The 21,167-nt window shown below is 44.6% G+C and overlaps 1 non-coding gene across 1 annotated transcript; it reads right to left on the bottom strand.

The window, feature by feature from the left end:
* Positions 1-8,354: 8,354 nt before the first annotated feature.
* Positions 8,355-8,429, bottom strand: Trnat-ugu (transfer RNA threonine (anticodon UGU)). Its single transcript has one exon. It is a non-coding gene; the product is annotated as a tRNA-Thr (tRNA).
* Positions 8,430-21,167: the final 12,738 nt, after the last annotated feature.

A 21,167-nucleotide genomic window follows, 5' to 3' on the forward strand; every position in this document is an offset into this window, starting at 1 on the left:
TAGGCGCTACAGTCTGGAACCGCGCGACCGCTACGGTCGCAGGTTCGAATCCTGCCTCGGGCATGGATGTATGTGATGTTCTTAGGTTAGTTAGGTTTAAGTAGTCCTTAGTTCTAGGCGACTGATGACCTCAGAAGTTAAGTCGCATAGTGCTCAGAGCCATTTTTTTGTTGTGTTAAATCACGCACTGATTTGTAGCCAATCTAAGCAGAAGTTACAATTGCTGCTTGCTTACGTGCTATTGTCGTTATAATTGGCGTTGTTTGTCTTGATTGTGGATGCGCTCACGTTAAAAAAAATTACGGCTACTATTCATAAGGATTGTCTAGTAAGGAAATAGCTTAAGCTTTGATGATATGCTGGTCTGTTTGCTTATCACATTGGCTTTCAATGCAGTAACTGAAGGAATGTGTATGGTGGTTCAAGATTGTAGGCTGACTAGTATTTGAACTGGTGTTGAGGTTAAGGGCGAGATCAGCATCCCGAAAACCCGCACGCTGCGCGTGGTTAAATGTTCCGCTATTGTGGAGCCGGTTCTCTGTTCTTGGATTTTGTAAGGATACGTGATGAGTGCATCGCTGTAGTTTTTCGCGTGCCAAATTGCGGGGTGTCGGTGCCGTCCTAGGGATAGACTTGTGATGTATGTTATGTTGAAAGGAAATTAACTGTACCAAACTTAAGAGAGCTTTTAGTTTGTTTTAGGTCTGTACATGGAATGATGTTGATATTTTGTCGATTGCGGCAATAACTTCCTGTGTGGGGAGATCCTCGGAGAGACTTGTATTGTACTGTTGCAGTGCAGTCCATCTGAAACGTGCTGCTTAAAACTGGGGACTGCAGCTCTCTGATGTTATATATTACTGTTTATTCTTAAATGTCTTGGATGTAATATGGTTGTTGAGGATTATGTAATTAATTTTGATCGCTGGTTCTTAAAGGAAGTATTACATTTTAAAATATGTGCTCGGTCAGAGCCTATTTAAATATGATTTTAACTCATCATTCAAATTTTCTAGTCTTGCTTTCTTAAAAGGCTTTCAGTTAAATGATTGTTCTTTGCCTGTTTAAATGTTCCAGTGACTTAAAGGGAAGGAAAATTCTTTTGTAATTTGTACTGATTGTTCCTTTTGGGTAATACCTGACTTATGTGTTCAATAAATGAGTGTCTAGTCAATGGCGATGCACTGTTCTATTGCTAGCCTACCCCTTCCACTCCACAGCCTATTGAGCTGCTTTGTGTCGAAATTGTGTTCAGAACACCCCTCTGACCTGACACCTCAGTGTCTATCCTCACTGTGACTAGTTAGCCTTCTTATCTGAGAATGAGTTGTGGCAACACCTGCGATGCAGGTGCACCACGAATCTCTTCGTTACGCGTTGTAACACACACACACACACACACACACACACACACACACACACACACATGAATACACCCAAACTATCATTTATCTTTGATCATTTTAAAACCAAGTGTTCGAAGAAAAGAGTTTCATCCTACAGTTTAGCTAGGTGCTGAAGTTGGTGATAATGTGGGAGACTGGGTGAGGGGGTAACAGGCGTAAGGGGGGAGAGGGGGAGGGCGGGGTTACTAGCTGGTAGTTAACTACACTCAGGGGTAACGATCTAAGGAAGGTAGGAAACCACTGCCTTAGATGAAGCTGGAACTCTTAGCGGGCTACAGTGCTGTCGATCTCACGGTTGCAGGGCCATCAGCTCAGGGGGACACGCTGTGCATCACTGTTTCTCCAGTCGTAAGCACCGATATCAACCTACAACTACGACAGTTATAAGGCAATGGCCCACTTATGTTCCCAAAGCCTTTATCCACCATGAATAGTAGTTAATCCAACACCGATACGCACAGCCTATAATTGTACTGCAGATAGCTGAAATTTAATTCTAATGACAAAATTAATTTCATTTCCTTCAAGCTCTCAATAACCTAGATAAATTTAAAACATTCATCCTGAATGACTAGTCGTCATTACTATCTTTAAAGTCGATGCATTCACTAATAAAAGTTTAACTCAATAAAAAAATTAATAAAACAGATCAGAAATAAAACCTGAGTTTATCTGCTTTAGCCTAGCGGACAAGAATCACAATAAACGTAAACGTAACAACGGACACACACACACTGGGTATCAACCACTATAAACCACACACGTACAACACAGTTACTACTGCTCCGGCTTATCACGCAGATGCGCTTCAACTCGTTAACAACCCCCCGCCCCCCCCTCCCCAAAATAAACGAAGAAAAAAAGACGCGTAGCGGTATTTGACGGTTGAGAGCAGCTTAAGAAAGTTGTGCTACGGAATTCTTGTTTAAAAGCCTTACTTCGAATTTAAATTACCTCAAATCAAAAATAAATAATAACTTAAATTATTGTGGTTCCCATTTCTAAAATTAAAGAGGTGGTTCTTTAAGGCAACAACGATTCTGTTTTTTTTTATTTATTTATTTTTATTTGAATACACGCTGAATAGCAGTAAAACTGCATGCTGGCACACCACGCCTTTAGAATCACACGGGACTTAACTATCGTATACTTAATGTTTAATCTACACCACTGGCCATTAAAATTGCTACACCAAGAAGAAATGCAGATGATAAACGGGTATTCATTGCACAAATATATTATACTAGAACTGACATGTGATTACATTTTCACGCAATTTGGGTGCATAGATACTGAGAAATCAGTACCCAGAACAACCACCTCTGGCCGTAATAACGGCCTTGATACACCTGGCCATTGAGTCGAACAGAGCTTGGATGGCGTGTATAGGTACAGCTGCCCATGCAGCTTCAACACGATACCACAGTTCAGCAAGAGTTGTGACCGGCGTATTGTGAGGAGCCAGTTGCTCGGCCACCAGTGACCAGACGTTTTCAGTTGGTGAGAGATCTGGAGAATGTGCTGGCCAGGGCAGCAGACGATCATTTTCAGTATCGTGAAAGGCCCGTACAGGACCCGCAATATGCGGTCGTGCATTATCCTGCTGAAATGTAGGGTTTCGCAGGGATCGAATGAAGGCTATAGTAACGGGTCGTAACACATCTGAAATGTAACGTGCACTGTTCAAAGTGCCATCAATGCGAACAAGAGGTGACCGAGACGTGTAACCAAAGGCACCCCATACAATCACGCCGGGTGATACGCCAGTATGGCGATGACGAATACACGCTTCCGCGATGTCGCGGATAAGATGCCTGTCATACTGCTAGTGATACGAGGTCTTTGGGATCCAGCAGGGCGTTCCGTATTACCCTCCTGAAATCACCGATTCCATATTCTGCTAACAGTCATTGGATCTCGACCAACGCGAGCAGCAATGTCGCGATAAACCGCAATCGCGATACGCTACAATCCGCCCTTTATGAAAGTCGGAAACGTGATGGTACGCATTTCTCCTCCTTACACGAGGCATCGCAACGTTTCACCAGGCAACGCCGGTCAACTGCTGTTTGTGTATGAGAAATCGGTTGGAAACTTTCCTCATGTCAGCACGTTGTAGGTGTCGCCATCGGCGCCAACTTTGTGTGAATGTTCTGAAAAGCTAATCATTTGCATATCACAGCATCTTCTTCCTGTCGGTTAAATATCGCGTCTGTAGCAGGTCATCTTCGTGGTGTAGCAATTTTAATGGCCAGTAGTGTATATAATATGTTTAATCTCTATAATCCTTGCGGCATACAGGTATAACACCTTAACCAAAGCTATGATTACAGGAGAAGCTTTCACTGCGTCACCCACGTGAGACCAGACGCAAACGCTTCAATAATTTAGCAAAACTGAATAGCCCTTTGCACAGACAACACATTGGGAAGGTGGACGTTACCATATTCCCATGTAAGGATGTAAAGCAATCCTACTGGCCCTTCAAGCCGTGACCAAAATAGAAAAAGATGAACAAACCACAACTTTTCGTAACTTCGGCAAACCCGCCCAGAAGCAGCAAGTGGTACAACAAAGACGGAGCAGCTAAAAGTTCCACACTCCGTGATACCACTTCCCATCGAACTCAAACAACACTAACCTTGATGCGCGCCGAGCGGTGCTGCACACGCCTGTAGCACCCAGTATTTGTTCTGTAGTGCCGACTGTCCAGTAGTTTACGCAGTTCGCATAACTGGCTGTCTGTAATACAATCACTAACGATCCCAATTCCACATCAAAAGTGAACACTCGGAGACGCAGTGAAACTGAAGGCTTCAGTAACAGATTACACAGTAGTAACAGAATTTGTATGCATCACCCAGAGTTACCTTAGAAGGCGTGCCAGCACAAATCCGTCTGACTGCTAAAAAGAGGTTAAAAACTTCCGCTGACAAACAGTATAAATCACCAGTCAACTACAACATTACAAGTAATAATCTTTTCCCAATATGTAATGTCCGCTTCTGCTTTATCACTATCACAGGCAAAACAAAACATTTCCTTTAGACGTACAGTTGGAAGAACTGGGTGGAATCCACAGTTCACTGTTGCCATCAACACTGCGTTCCCAAAAGAAAAACGTGAAACATTCTGTGCTACGACGCCATAGTACCGTAAACCACAACGGCGACTCACAAACAAGAAGTGTTACAATAAGTAATTCCCAAAACCAAACGGCGCTATTTGCTTGCCCCAAGCACTCTAACGCTTTTCACAAGAGGGCGCTCCGCCGACAATGTAGCGGCGAGTTCAGGCTAGTTCCAATCAAGGTCACCGTCGGGTGCTCGGGCACGCCAGTTCAAACCGCCGGAACGATAAACATCCGGCACAGTTTGATTGTATGAAGGCAAATAACAGGCTTGAGTGATGTGTGTTTAGCCAGTACTATGGCTATCTCACTGAGATCGCTGCGCGTTGTAGTAATTATTCAGCAACTGATTGCTATTTAATTCTACGAATTCCGCTTTGCTAGTACGAACAGTATCGCCGCAAATAAGACATTGTAAGCCGACACGGTCGCGAAAATGAGAAACAAAGCCAGTTATTCCGGAAAACACATTAATATTAAGGTTCGCGGAAGAGCTTCTGTGAAGTTTGGAAGGTAGGAGACGAGGTACTGGCAGAACTGAAGCTGTGAGGACGGGTCGTGAATCATGCTTGGGTAGCTCAGATGGTAACCGGCACGGCAGCTCAGCGTGTTTGGTCAGAGCGCTGCGTGCTCTCTGTAATAAAAAAAAAAGCTGAGTCACGAAATCAACGCTCAACTTGAACGGATGTCTAGTGACGTCCACCTAGACCAAACGCAACGAGCTACACTACTGGCCTTTAAAATTGCCACACCAAGAAGATGACGTGCTACAGACACGAAATTTAACCGACAAGAAGAACATGCTGTATTATGCAAATGATTAGCTTTTCAGAGCATTCACTCAAGGTTGGCGCCGGTAGCGACACCTACGGCCTCGTATCACTAGCAGTCGAGACGACAGGCATCTTATCCGCATGGCTGTAACGAATCGTGCAGCCACGTCTCGATCCCAGAGTCAACAGATAGGGACGTTCGCAAGACAACAGCCATCTGCACGAACAGTTCGACGACGTTTGCAGCATCATGGACTATCAGCTCGGAGACTATGACTGCGGTTGCCCTTGACGCTGCATCACAGACAGGAGCGCCAGCGATGGTGTACTCAACGACGAACCTGTGTGAACGAATGGCAAAACGTCATTTTTTCATATGAATCCAGGTTCTGTTTACAGCACCATCATGGTCGCATCCGTGTTTGGCGACATTATGGTCAACGCACATTGGAAGCGTGTATTCGTCATCGCCATACTGGCGTATCACCCGGCCTGATGGTATGGGGTGCCATTGATTATACGTCTCGGTCTCCTCTTGTTCACATTGACGGCACTTTGAACAGTGGACGTTACATTTCAGATATGTTACAACCCGTGGCTCTACCCTTCATTCTATCCTTGCGAAACCCTACGTTTCAGCAGGAAAATGCACGACCGCATGTTGCAGGTCCTGTACGGGCCTTTCTGGATACAGAAAATGTTCAACTGCTGCCCTGGCCAGCACATTCTCCAGATCTCTCACCAATTGAAAACGTCTGGTCAATGGTGGCCGAGAAACTGGCTCGTCACAATACGCCAGTCACTACTCTTGATGCCGGCCGCGGTGGTCTAGCGGTTCTGGCGCTGCAGTCCGGAACCGCGGGACTGCTACGGTCGCAGGTTCGAATCCTGCCTCGGGCATGGGTGTGTGTGATGTCCTTAGGTTAGTTAGGTTTAAGTAGTTCTAAGTTATAGGGGACTTATGACCTAAGATGTTGAGTCCCATAGTGCTCAGAGCCATTTGAACCATTTGAACTACTCTTGTGAACTGTGGTATCGTGTTGAAGCTGCATGGGCAGCTGTACCTGTACACGCCATCCAAGCTTTGTTTGACTCAATGCCCAGGCGTATCAAGGCCGTTATTACGCTTAGAGGTGGTTGTTCTAGGTACTGATTTCTCAGGATCTATACACCAAATTGCGTGAAAATGTAATCACATGTCAGTTCTAGTATAATATATATGTCCAATGAATACCCGTTTATCATCTGCATTTCTTCTTGGTGTAGCAATTTTAATGGCCAGTAGTGTATATCGAACAAAAGGGAAAAAAATATGGTAGAGCACTTGCAAGCTAAAGGCAAAGGTCCCGAGTTCCAGTCTGAGACCGGCACACTGTTTTAATCTGCCAGGAAGTTTCTTATCAGCGCACATTCCGCTGCAGAGTGACAATCTCATTTTTGGCAGATTAATATTTTCTGTAAATTGAAGATTTTCTGCTCATCGTCAATTTAAAACTCTCCAGTAGAGTTAAATATTGAACAAAGACCTCCGCAGCAGACAATACCTGTGCGTTCCCTTGTGGACCCAACGACGTCATAAAGTACGACTGCACTGTGTCCGAGGTGATCGAGACTGGACCATGGATCGTTGGAAACGTATCACCTGGTAGGACTAATCAAGTTTCTTGCTGTATCATGTCGGCGCTTGACTCCGGAAAGGCCGTCATCCAGGCGAACAGATGCTCGAAACAAGGTTCACATCATGTCGATGAGGGCAGTCTTGTATTATGCGACTCATCATCAGGGCTTCCATGGCACATGTGGTAGTAGTCGAAGTCACCACGACAGCTGAGGTTTCCGTGAACGTTATTGCAGACGAACTGCATTCCTTCATGCCTTATTTCTTCCTCGACGGCGATTACATCTAACGACGAGGAAAAATTAACGCGCCAGAAAGTCAGAACCACACTACAGTGACTGTAGTAGCACGACAGTGAGCTAGCGTTACCATCTTGGCCATTAAATTAGCCGTATCTGAACACAGTGAAACGCATTTGGGCTAATAACAGGCACCAGATCCGCGCCTGCAGCCAGCGGCCCGTACTTCATGGAAATCGCGTAATCTTTGACATTCCGACCCATAGGTGCACCAACAAATGTTTTGGCTCATGAGGCTAGTACAAAACAGCAGTGACTACAATATTAAGCTCAAGTCTCATTTGCCTCTTTCCTTATTCTAACACGGCTCCTGTGAGCGACGTGCCAATGCTATTGTTACGTGACCGTTTTTCCCAATCTGTCCTGTAAATGATGTAAAACTCGAACAGAAAAGTCAAATACAATCAGAATAAATTAACCTCTATCGGTAATGAAATATGAGTCCGCACTAGTGATTGTCAGTAGTTAAATGTGTTGATTTTAATTTCGTGTACTGCACGCACACCTAAACAAGAAGGCTCTATGAAAGCAAGCTGTGCTTGGCTGCAGCTGAGAGAGCGCACAGTGCGTCAACAAAGACAGTCGGGAGAAACTACATCAGCAGAATTTGATGAAGGTCCGCACTCACGTGCAAAGCGCTGCGAGAGGATGTCAGAATAGAAAGGGCTTAGAAAGAGCGCTGGACGCACCAAAGTCACAGAATATAGATTGCATCTCGAAGCTCCGTGGAGACAATGGAGAGTGTTTTGAGTGAGTAGTGTGTGGTCTGGAGTTCCGTGCCGTTGCGGCAGAGTCCCGGAAGACTAGCTACTGTGGACAGAACTGTAGGCAGTCAGAACACGACAAAATAAGAGTACTGCTAAGATAACATCTTAGAAAGTGGGATGGCAACAGAGAAGTTTAGAACTCTTTTGAAAACCTTGAGGTGCCACCAACGCACTAAGGTCACGCAAGTCAGAATCTTTAACGAAATATGAAAGCGGATACCGGTGGTTAACTTAAGTAATTTAGGAATGTGAAATACAGCAGTGTTTACGGAGGTCCACTCAGATTAAATGATAACTAAATCAAGACCCAAAGCTGTCGACAGGCGTTAAAATACATCAACGGGGGACAGTTGAAATTGTGTGCCCCAGCCGGGACTCGAACCTGGGATCTCCTGCTTACATAGCAGACGCTCTATCCATCTGAGCCACCGAGGGCACAGAGGAGAGTGCGACTGCAGGTATTTATTCCTTGCACTCTCCCCGTAAGACCGACATTCCCAACTTAATGTCCACACACTACATTTGTAGTGCCCCATTACTCGCGGCAGACAACCTTACCGAGTCTCGTAAGGTCGATGGTCGATTAGCCTTACCTATATGAAGATGGTATCTGTACTTTTGGACATGTCCGAAAGAACAGATACCATCTTCATACCACTCTCATCAGTCATCGCTCATAGAGAAAGCGACAGATAACACAGTTTGGGGTGCCAAATATAACAAAATTTTGCAACCGGTTAACCACCTTAGAATAGGGGACAAAGACCAGTGACTTAAGACATCTTCTTACTAGTCACCAGTCACAGTATTTTTCAGCCAATCAAAAACATGTGACGCTAGAAAAAGGCAGAGAACTGAGTCTTTCTGAAGTGCACTGCGGAAAGTTATTTCTAAGACAGGCACCTTCTTGGGCAGTCTTGTGGTTTGAGCTTATTTTGGGCAGACTTCAGAGACGAGAGGCTCTGATCCGGCTGAACGGAACTTAAATGCAGTCATACACTTGTTGGTACTGACCAACAACTGATTTGCCAGCCACTTCAGCAGCCACTTGAGGATCATGAGTATGGTGAGAGCCACCCGCATCAGCGAGATGAACTGTACTGAAGGTCGAGTCATTTTCAACGATATTCAGCTGTTTCAGTCTTTGTTCTGAAGACTTTTTCGTAGTTAGAGTTTCATCATTGTTTCACCTCAGATCATAAAAGCAAACGCATAACTTCTGTAGTATGTTATATCCTTTTACACTAACCTTGAGCAATCATGGCACGACTTCTGCAAATGTAAATGTTTATCCAGATAAGTGTTCATCTGAATCACATTCCAGATGCCTTGCCTAGTTTTCCAAGGTACTATCTTATTATCATCAATGATAGTTCATACGTTTCTTTTGCATTTATGTGAGATCCTTGCTTAATTTCGTAGTATATCGATCTCTCGTATCACTGTTTTGGTGGGTATCGATGTGATTATGTCGGATGCACAGGGTCACTCACATATATCCGATTAAATATTCAAGTTAAAAGCATCTGCAACAGTTCTACAACTTACATTGTACATGCACACTATTCTTGTGGTCTTGGTGAAGTTGTATAGGGCAGTGGGAGACAGCTTAGGGTTACAGAGACCAAAAATAGAATAGCCGGACTCCTCGTTATGGTTAGCCTGACATTTTGCCCTAAATGCCGGACTACGTTCTATAAACAGAAACAGTCAGTTGCATGTTTTCAGTTGTTTATTAATAATGGGTTACAGTCAGAGATAGGAACCTTATACGTGCATAAACTAAAAAGAAACAGTCAGTAAACAGTCTTACTATTTGGCAATTATGACAGCAACTACGCGCTCACTCTTCTTAATTTCTGTCTTTTTCCTAATTAACTCTCGTTTGCAGTTGTGTAAGCTAGAACCGGTAGACGTGATGTGCGAGCATCGACTGAACGGTACATTCTATTTAATGTATTCGGTAATGGCCGACAGAACAGACAGTACTCCAATATATACATTTTTGTAAGGGCACGATTGCTGCTTGAGGTTTGTTTCAGTGTGGATGCACTTATACAGGGTGAGTCACCTAACGTTACCGCTGGATATATTTCGTAAACCACATCAAATACTGACGAACCGATTCCACAGACCGAACGTGAGGAGAGGGGCTGGTGTAATTGTTTAATACAAACCATACAAAAATGCACGGAAGTATGTTTTTTAACACAAACCTACGTTTTTTTAAATGGAACCCCGTTAGTTTTGTTAGCACATCCGAAATTATAAACAAATACGTAATCAGTGCCGTTTGTTGCATTGTAAAATGTTAATTACATCCGGAGATATTGTAAACTGAAGTTGATGCTTGAGTACCACTCCTCCGCTGCTCGATCGTGTGTATCGGAGAGCACCGAATTACGTAGGGATCCACATTGAACATCTATTGGCCTGACATGTCGGGACACACTCTATTCCACTCAGTAATTGAAAACGGAAACCATGTGTGTACGTGTACCTCACCCCTCATGGTAATGTACATGTGCGTCAGTGAAAAAGACCAATAAAAAGGTGTTAGCATGTGGACGTTATGTGCTGTTCCAGTCTCTTCTGTACCTAAGGTCCATCACCGTTCCCTTTGGATCCCTACGTAATTCGGTGTTCTCCGATACACACGATCGAACAGCGGAGAAGTGGTACTCAAGCGTCAACTTTAGGTTACAATATCTCCGGATGTAATTAACATTTTACAATGCAACAAACGGCACTGATTACGTATTTGTTTATATGTTCAGATGTGCTAACGAAACTAACGGGGTTCCGTTTAAAAAACGTGGGTTTGTGTTAAAAAACATACTTCCGTGCATTTTTGTATGGTCTGTATTAACCAATTACACTAACCCCTCTCCTCACGTTCGGTCTGTGGAATCGATTCGTCAGTATTTGATGTGGTTTACGAAATACATCCAGCGGTAATGTTAGGTGACTCACCCTGTGTTGTCTCAGCTTCAACGGGAATCAATTATTTACAGATAGGGGATTAACGTACGAGGGACACTGCTTTGCAGCGAGCGGTAGGTTGGATATTTGAGTCGGTCAGGGACCGTGCCCAGGTGGCCGTAGCGATTAAGGCAACCGCGCATGAAAAGCTGTAAGTTCGGCTTCGAGTCCCGGCCCGGCACAAACATTAAACTTTCGCTACTATATGACCCCAGTGACCTGCGCTCTTTCTTTCCACATTCTCTATTTCATATACACATTCTACTTCGTCTCACTCGCTCTGGGTGTAGCCTGTTTGTGACGTCGTGTGTTACGCTCGTTTGGCCTACTAAGAAAAATGTAAGACACAGCCATAATACAGAGCGGCGCACATAAAACCGGCTGCTGCGCTCAAAAGAATGTGAATGAAGAAAATCAACGTACATCATTGCTTTCTTACATTTTTATTGTACAGATTCATTATTAACTACGTAATAACAGATTTAGTTTTATTAGTTTAATAAGCATATTTTAGAAAGGAATTTAAAGTCTGTGTTGAAAATGTTCTCCGCCAACATCCAACCAAAGTTGTGCACGTCGAAACATGTTAAGGAAAACACTTTTCAGTACTATTTGAGGAATGTTTGAAATTTCTTCACATTTGTTGTTTTTTAATGTGTCAAGTGTTATGGGATTGTTGCGGTAGACTCTAGCCTTTAGAAGTCCCCAGAGGTAAAAGTCACATAGTGACAACTCGAGAGAGTGGGGTGCCACATGCCTTTACTAATGGTCCTCTCTTCTGTAAAATCAGTGTGTACGCGAGCTAAGGACAAATCCGATGTATGAGAAGTTGACCCATCTTTTTTGGAAATATGCACAATATTTTTCGTTTGGAGCCGAAAATTCATTGTAGAGTTGTACAGTTGCAAGTAAACATGTGTGTTGACAGTTTCGTTGAAGAACAATGGCCCGATAATTCTGTTACCAGATACAGCAAACCATACACCAATTTTTAAATCATGTAACGGCTTTTGCAGTATGCCATGGGTATTCTCTGTAGCCTATTATCTTGTGTTTTGTGAATTAACGTAACCCGACAGATGAAACCAAGCTGCATCCGTCGAAAAAAGGAGGAACGGATGAAAATGTCCCCCAGCGACATTTTCCAGCAAACAGTTACAGTAATGTGTACGCTTACCCTTGTCCGCTTCTTTTATTTGCTGAACAACACTCAAACGGTAACGTTTCATTTTTAAGCCAAAAAGAATGAGTTGACATGACCTGCGAGGTATTCCACATTGCTGTGATAAATGTCGTGTTGACTTGTAGGGACTTCTTTCAACGTGTGCCGTCATGTTGGCACAGTTTCAGGTGTAGGTAAATTCGGTGCCTTATTTTTCTTTGAATTAACAACACTGCCTATCGAACGCCATTTTCTCACTAGATCCTAAATCGTTAATTTTGCGCAAATATTACCGTACTTTCAGAAAACTTTTCATGAAAAGTGTCACGAACAACTGTAATGGATTCAGACCGCACATATTCTTCAAAAATGAGTAAGGTATGACAAAGAAGTACACGCGTTATACTTTCTGTATGAACTACTCACAGACTACTGCTGTTGGATGGTGGCAAAGAAAGTGACAAGCTAGTAATGCTACTCACGCGCGTTCGGATTCCGGTTCGGGCCGTTTTTATGTGCGCCACTCTGTAATAGCATACTTGTATATCATTACTTTACATCTCGTTACTCCTCAGTCCACGCGCTTATGTCGTTACCTTGTAACGGGCCTTAGAGTGCGTTGTCTGTTTTATGGCTAAAGAGCCTAACAAATGCCTCACAGACAGAACTTGTACGCATTTGGTGGAACACTACGGAGAAAACCGGAGTAGCACTGACTGACGTACTCGCTGCACTAAAATTATTTGTCGGTGCCCTAACAGTAACAATGTCAGAGGCGTCATTGTAAGTAAGGGAACACAATGTTTCGTAAACAGTGTGACGAGAAATCCAGTTTTGCACAGAGAAACCGAAAGAGTATATCTTGTCAAGTGATACTGGCACAGTTGAAGGCCAGTAATCTGCAATGTCATCTTGGCACCAACAACAGTGATTTCGGCAAAAATGTTCTGCTGTTTCTCAGTGAAGGAAAACTAAACAAACTGTAGGAAAAACTTTAAGGCCAGAGTACAATTTATCCCAGGTCAGTTAATCAGCTATTATGTCCATGTTTGCAAAGAAAGCGGAGTTGGCTTTTAATATAGCAAAAACAAGGGAACCTTAATCATAGGAATTTTCAAGACTGAACATTACGCTAGTTGTTTTTCTTTCAGGCCCCGAAAATGGCAAACTGCAAAGAAGATTGACTGAATGCCCCCTGCTAGACAGGCAAGCTTCAGTTATCAGCGGCAACACTCAACGAAGAGTCTGGCGTTGGGTGAGTTTACCGATATCAGTGACCAATCGCAGATTGTTTCGTGTGTGTCGGACAGGCAATGGCGGAACATCTCTTAGAGCTGGTTACATGAAGGATATTGCTCGAGGTTCTGGCATTATAGCAGCCATGGATGGTGTTTAAGTAAATAACTCAGTGTCGGTTCGGGAAGAGTATCAACAGTCGCTGTCCATGATGGGTAACAAAAATGGCTTTTAGTACTGTTGTACGTATTTCATACAGGTTCAATGCTAAGCTCACAGGCAACTCAAAACATTTTCAGTACATTTTATCCAGGTAGTTCTAAAATTGTCAACTACGTGTTTCTCCATTAAAATTAACTCCTATTTCCTGAAAAATGCAGCCCAGCTCGAATCATTTCCAGAAGTTTGCAGCTGAGAAACGTAATGGTAGTGACGTCTGTTCTGCTTACTTTCATTCCTTCTTGTTTGTAGAACTGTATCCCCATCGTTACTCTTTACTTCGGCGTGAAACTTAATTCACAACACATTTCAAATTCATCTTAATAGACAGTATTGACCTATGTGAAATTTGCACAATACGAAGCGCAATACTAGGCAGTTTGATACTTCCGAATTTGTTCAAAAAATGGTTCAAATGGCTCTGAGCACTATGCGATTTAACTTTTGAGGTCATCAGGCGCCTAGAACGTAGAACTAATTAAACCTAACTAACCTAAGGAGATCATGGAGCACCCATATTAGATGAGAAACGAATATTATGATACTTTAAAGTATTGTACTAAGTGTAGTAGCGTATGGAGTAGAAACATTGGAAATATCTGAAAGAATTAAGAGGAACTTATTGTCAATACGCACAGGTTTCTGAAGGCGTTGCTGTAGGTTAACACTATAGGATAAGAAAATAAGAAGATTAAACGCAGGCATCAATGTGATGTATACAATCGAAACAAAAAGATTGAGATGGTGTAGGCATGTATTACGTTTGGTTGAGTACAGCTGAACTAAGAATATGATGGAATGGACTCCAACTATTGCAAGAAAACGAGATTACCTGAAAACAACATGGCAAGAGGGAGTCAGAAGAGCTACATCAGACAGGATTTGAAGGAAGATGGGAAGATGAGAGACTTCGGATGTTAGGAAGCGACAAACAACTGTAATGGTGAATTAAATTTGCAACGAAATAAGGAACACGTATACAAGGAAAATGTGTCTTACCTGATGACGCACGCACGCGGCTCGTGATGGCATGTTGCCGCTTCCATCCCTCGGTCTCTGTTGTATCCAACAAGGTAACTCCTCCATCTTGAATATCACAAAATTCACCGTTAAAATTACTCAAGGCTGATTAATGAGTGATGAATCACTGTAATGTGTCAGTTTATGAAAAATCAAATTGATGCACCGAAGTTATTGGCAAGATGTTCATACAAACACGTATCGCACATTAAGCTTTGGTGGATCTTTTATTGATCAAGGCTCACACTGAATTCGAGAAACTTTTTCTTCACAGTTTCATCACTTATACATGCACTTCCTGCCACAATACTGTTTGTATAAAGATCTGTAGAGTAGTACACGGGGTAGCCTTCAAATTTCGACAGTAAAGGTTCGCTTTAAACAGGTGTAAGTGAAACGAAGTTAATTCTGGAAGTTCTTACCGTCCACCTAATTCTGCTGTGACAGCTGTAGATTCATTCAAAGACAGTCTTCGGTTAGTTGCACGTTCATACCCAGATCATGCAATATTAGTTGGAGGCGGCTTTAACCTGCCGAGTATAGACTGGGATGCCTATGGATTCATTGCGGGGGTACAGACAGAAATACATTTGAACACGTTCTCTGAAAATTGTTTTAAGCAGCTAGCTCGGCAGCCCAATGCAATGGAAATATCTTACACCTTGTAACTACAAACAGCCCGGATCTTATCGACAATGTCAGTATAGAAACGGGAGTTCGAGATCATGTCATTATAAAATGTGATTACGGAAGTTAATAACTGAGTCAAAAAGGTTAGGGGAGTGTTTCTGCTAGATAGAGCAGATGAGCAAGCAGTTATTAACATCTCACTTAGGGAAATGGCATCGCTTAGTTCCAGTAAGATGGATGTAGAGGAATAATGGTCAAAGTTTAAGCTAATTGTAAATCATTCGTCTGGAGTGTTACGTGCTTAGTGTGTGGATAAACGATCTTTAGGGGTTCCTTCAATTTCTTGAGGATAGATAGTTATTTATTAATCGCCAAATTACAGACCTGTTACCTGATGTTTTAAAGCAGATCAACGTCTTATAGTCTTATTTTTCATCTTTTTTGTCGTTTTCTTTTCTTTTGTTTTTATCTGCAACACTCTTGCAAAGAATAATAAATTTTAAAGTAACAAGTATTGAAGATCGAAATATAAATAAAAATTTGTTATGTCAAGAAGAATACAAAAAGACGACGGGATAGGGGAGAGATGTATTAGCGCCATCACCGACTGTGACTGGCGGTGAATACCCCGGAATGGTTTCTTCGAGCTGTTGACCGCCAGGCACAACAAAACAGTTTGGTTAGTAGTAGAGAAATAGTATTACTATTCCTATGCACTAGCTTAAGGTGCTCATCCGTGCACAGCATTTGATGTTTCCTTGGTTAGATCGCCAGCTCCTGATGGTTATTTACCATTACATCTTGTCTTCCTCCTCCTGATCACTGTGAGTGTCTGGTGATTGTTGGTGAGTTGCATATAGGCAAGTCTGTTAAGTAGGGCCCGCAGGTAATCTCCATGTGTTGTTTTTTAAATACTGTCTGTCGATGCGTTCAGTTATGCCCTTTGTTCTTCGTCTCTTATAGCTGTATATCTATATACACTCCTGGAAATTGAAATAAGTTTCCCCTTCCCAGGAAGGGGAAACTTTATTGACACATTCCTGGGGTCAGATACATCACATGATCACACTGACAGAACCACAGGCACATAGACACAGGCAACAGAGCATGCACAATGTCGGCACTAGTACAGTGTATATCCACCTTTCGCAGCAATGCAGGCTGCTATTCTCCCATGGAGACGATCGTAGAGATGCTGGATGTAGTCCTGTGGAACGGCTTGCCATGCCACTTCCACCTGGCGCCTCAGTTGGACCAGCGTTCGTGCTGGACGTGCAGACCGCGTGAGACGACCGGCTTGCCATGCCATTTCCACCTGGCACCTCAGTTGGACCAGCGTTCGTGCTGGACGTGCAGACCGCGTGAGACGACGCTTGAGCCAGTCCCAAACATGCTCAATGGGGGACAGATCCGGAGATCTTGCTGGCCAGGGTAGTTGACTTACACCTTCTAGAGCACGTTGGGTGGCACGGGATACATGCGGACGTGCATTCTCCTGTTGGAACAGCAAGTTACCTTGCCGGTCTAGGAATGATAGAACGATGGGTTCGATGACGGTTTGGATGTACCGTGCACTATTCAGTGTCCCCTCGACGATCACCAGTGGTGTACAGCCAGTGTAGGAGATCGCTCCCCACACCATGATGCCGGGTGTTGGCCCTGTGTGCCTCGGTCGTATGCAGTCCTGATTGTGGCGCTCACCTGCACGGCGCCAAACACGCATACGACCATCATTGGCACCAAGGCAGAAGCGACTCTCATCGCTGAAGACGACACGTCTCCATTCGTCCCTCCATTCACGCCTGTCGCGACACCACTGTAGGCGGGCTGCACGATGTTGGGGCGTGAGCGGAAGACGGCCTAACGGTGTGCGGGACCGTAGCCCAGCTTCATGGAGACGGTTGCGAATGGTCCTCGCCGATACCCCAGGAGCAACATTGTCCCTAATTTGCTGGGAAGTGGCGGTGCGGTCCCCTACGGCACTGCGTAGGATCCTACGGTCTTGGCGTGCATCCGTGCGTCGCTGCGGTCCGGTCCCAGGTCGACGGGCACGTGCACCTTCCGCCGACCACTGGCGACAACATCGATGTACTGTGGAGACCTCACGCCCCACGTGTTGAGCAATTCGGCGGTACGTCCACCCGGCCTCCCGCATGCCCACTATACGCCCTCGCTCAAAGTCCGTCAACTGCACATACGGTTCACGTCCACGCTGTCGCGGCATGCTACCAGTGTTAAAGACTGCGATGGAGCTCCGTATGCCACGGCAAACTGGCTGACACTGACGGCGGCGGTGCACAAATGCTGCGCAGCTAGCGCCATTCGACGGCCAACACCGCGGTTCCTGGTGTGTCCGCTGTGCCGTGCGTGTGATCATTGCTTGTACAGCCCTCTCACAGTGTCCGGAGGAAGTATGGTGGGTCTGACACACCGGTGTCAATGTGTTCTTTTTTCCATTTCCAGGAGTGTATATATGTACGCCTCAGTGTAGTGTATGTCTATTGTTCGCGTGCTGCTCGCAGAAAAAGACTGTGTTCTGGGAAACCTACTTCCACTCATGTGCATGTAGGTCTGTGTCTCCGACTCACGCGGTTTAAATACGTGGCATTAAGATCCTTGTCCGGTTAAGAAATGTACCATACCGCTGCTGGGATCGATAAGGTTCATTCTCAACCACTCGCTTATGTCAGGGAGGAAGTCGTGTAGTCTATCTCCCTTATCACTTACATCCCACTCACCTTGCCAAGTATCCAAACGCCAACTTTTAAGGTGACATGTCGTCTGTATCGGTACACCAGTTTGTGTATACCTTACCTGGTCTCCCCCTCTTTAACCAGTACCTTGCAACTATGTATGTGGTTGCGCAGAAGCTTCAGATAGCCTAAGGAGGACAATTCTCTAGCTTAGTCTTACTGATGCTTTGTTGATGACCAGGTTCAGCCTGTGTGCCGACGTGCTAGCTGTGAAGCTGCGTACTGATTCGAAGAGCGCACAGTGGTACATCGATATGACCTGCAGAGGTAGCGCGTACTTTTTCAATTTCGCCTCATCAGTTTATGTAGTATTTTTTCTGCTTAGTCTGTTGTTACCCTTACGTGTTCGTAGAAATTCAATTTCTCATCTATGTGTACCCCAGGATAGCGCGTAACTTGTGCTCTTTTGACGATTGTGTATCCAATTTTAACTGAAGGGTTCCTTTGGAGTGATCCTTTCAGTAATTTGTATGTTCTTTTGTTTTCGCCTATCCTAAGCTTGTTCTTGTGTCACCAAGTTGTAATTGTTGGTAGTATTCCACTGGCTTTCTCTTCTAGCTGGGCGCTGTTGTTTGCAGTGACTACAACTAATAGGTCATCTGCTTAGGCAACAATTCCTTCTGACCTGTCATCCCCATCTAGAAGTTGTAGGAGGGGTTCGATTGTTATGTCCCAGAAGATGGGGGCCGCAGATCGACCCATGAGGACAGCCTTCGGTAATTATTTTAATTGTCCGCAGCTCGTGCTCGTGCGGTAGCGTTCTCGCTTCCCACGCCCGGGTTCCCGGGTTCGATTCCCGGCGGGGTCAGGGATTTTCTCTGCCTCGTGATGACTGGGTGTTGTGTGATGTCCTTAGGTTAGTTAGGTTGAAGTAGTTCTAAGTTCTAGTGGACTAATGACCATAGATGTTAAGTCCCATAGTGCTCAGAGCCATTTGAACCATTTGAATTCTTTTAATTACGTTACGGCTGTCCACCACCATTCGACTACTCAGTCTTTACAGTAACACTGCGGGCCACCAGAGGTTATAGAATGCCCCGGCAATGTCAATCATTATTGCCATGACGTATTTCTTCATTGTAGTATTAACTACGTGTAGGGCATGGTTGATGGCAGCATCTGTTTATTTGCCAGTTCTGAAGCCGATTTGGTGTTGACTTAGTATCGCGTCTGTAGTTTCCTGCGAACGGATCAGGATGGGAGCTAGACGCTAATTCCAGTAATGAGGTGGCTCGTCCAACTCGAAGCCCTGGTGCTGGAAAACAAGCTGGAAATTCTTTGCACATAAGGGAACTCGGTGGCGTAAGGGACTTACACTTTTGCTGAAATAACTGAGACGAAACACGAGGCAGGAGAAGACCACTGTCGAACTCTAAGAGGGGATGGGATGGCTCTGAGCACTATGGGACTTAACATCTATGGCCATCAGTCCCCTAGAACTTAGAACTACTTAAACTTAATTAACCTAAGGACAGCACACAACACCCAGTCATCACGAGGCAGAGAAAATCCCTGACACCGCCGGGAATCGAACCCGGGAACCCGGGCGCGGGAAGCGAGAACGCTACCGCATGACCACGAGCTGCGGACGAACCCTAAGAGGCACAATTGTGCAATCCTGCATGTACCCTGTGCAGCTAAGTGCCACGAGAAATTAAGTCCCGTCCCGAGGGCAGAGTAACTCAGGACCAGCGTCTGAGGCAACTGTCGAAGGAATCTCCTGGCAACGCCAGCGGCCCTGCTTATATAGGCTCGTCTGATGCAATCCCCCGAGACCACGCGCGTCTCCCTAGTCCTGTTGTCCTTCCAGAACATTCTGCCGTAGCTGGTCACGTAGCTCTAGCGTCCCTTGCCACTAAAATGTAACCTCTCTTGCTTCCCAGCGCCCTGGCTAACGCTAGGTTGCATTCCTACATGTTCATCTTATGCAATGTTATGCATATCTACACACATCCGCGACCCATTCGCGGATTATGCTCCCGAGAGCTCTGTGGGTTTGCAAGCGTTTATACAGTAGCTTCTCTTGAGTCTTTGCTAAGGTGTTTATTAGGCGTATTATCCTATAGGTCTGTGGATCTGAAGGATCCGCGTCTGCTGATCTGGAGGTTTTCCATACTTTAGGTACCTTGCCCAGCCGTAAGGCTTAGCGCAGAATCGTTCAGAGTTGATCCTTTCATCGTGGAGGAGGACATCAAACAGAAAAACCTCTTCGGAGTGCCAGAAGACCGTCGCCATGACTTTACCTGCTGAGGATACAGCTTTGAAGTTTTTCTTCGGATGAGAGGTTGTGTGGCGCCACTTCATGGATTCCCATTTTGTTTCCAGTTCCAAGTGAGGAACCCATTTTTCATTACCCCTGACGCTGTTCGGCAAAAAAATTGTCACGATTACCCTCACAACGGGCAAGAAATTTGACATAGATGGTCCGTCGTTGTTTTTACGGTGTTGTGTTAGGAAGCGTGGAACCCAGCGGGTACACACTTTTGAGTACGTCAAATGGTGTACTAGAGTGTCGGTAGTGCCATCAGAGACGTCCAGTCGTGCAGCGAGGTGCTAGACAGTGAGCCGTCTATCACCTCGAATGAGGGTGTACTCGAGTTCCAAGCTGTGTCACAGCTGTGTGCGACCGGCCGGCAAGCTGGAGATCGAACAGACTTCCGCGTTGCGATGTTGCCAGACACATCATCCAACGACTCACCGTGTTTTTGTTCGCTACCAGGTCTCCGTAGACATTCAGCAAGAGCCTATGAATATCTGCGATACTGTGATTTTCGGCCAAAAGGTATTTAGTGACAGATTTCTGCTTGGAAACATACCTCCGCTACAGACGACATTTTAAAGCTGTGTAAGCGCTCCACCTATCGGATCCTCGTGAAACGATAAGGGATGAAGCGGGAATATTCCACAATGTCCCACTACAAATTCCGCATTTTTTTCAGCCGAATGTGGTCGAGAAAAATACGTGTTGAATTGCTTACTGAATGCCCCTCGTAAAATTCTACGTCTAATGCTGGCGCATACGGTACTTCCTGGTAAGATTCATGATACCTTTACATTTCTCAGATTTCACTGGAAGAGTCACTTTAAAATTTTTTTCTTCAGGTAAAGTCGATGTAGTTGAGACTTTCCGAATGACGAAATTCTGTAGACAAGTTGTGATAGTGATGCACTT

Source organism: Schistocerca cancellata, chromosome 2 (genome assembly GCF_023864275.1).
Source record: "Schistocerca cancellata isolate TAMUIC-IGC-003103 chromosome 2, iqSchCanc2.1, whole genome shotgun sequence".
NCBI lineage: Eukaryota > Metazoa > Arthropoda > Insecta > Orthoptera > Acrididae > Schistocerca > Schistocerca cancellata.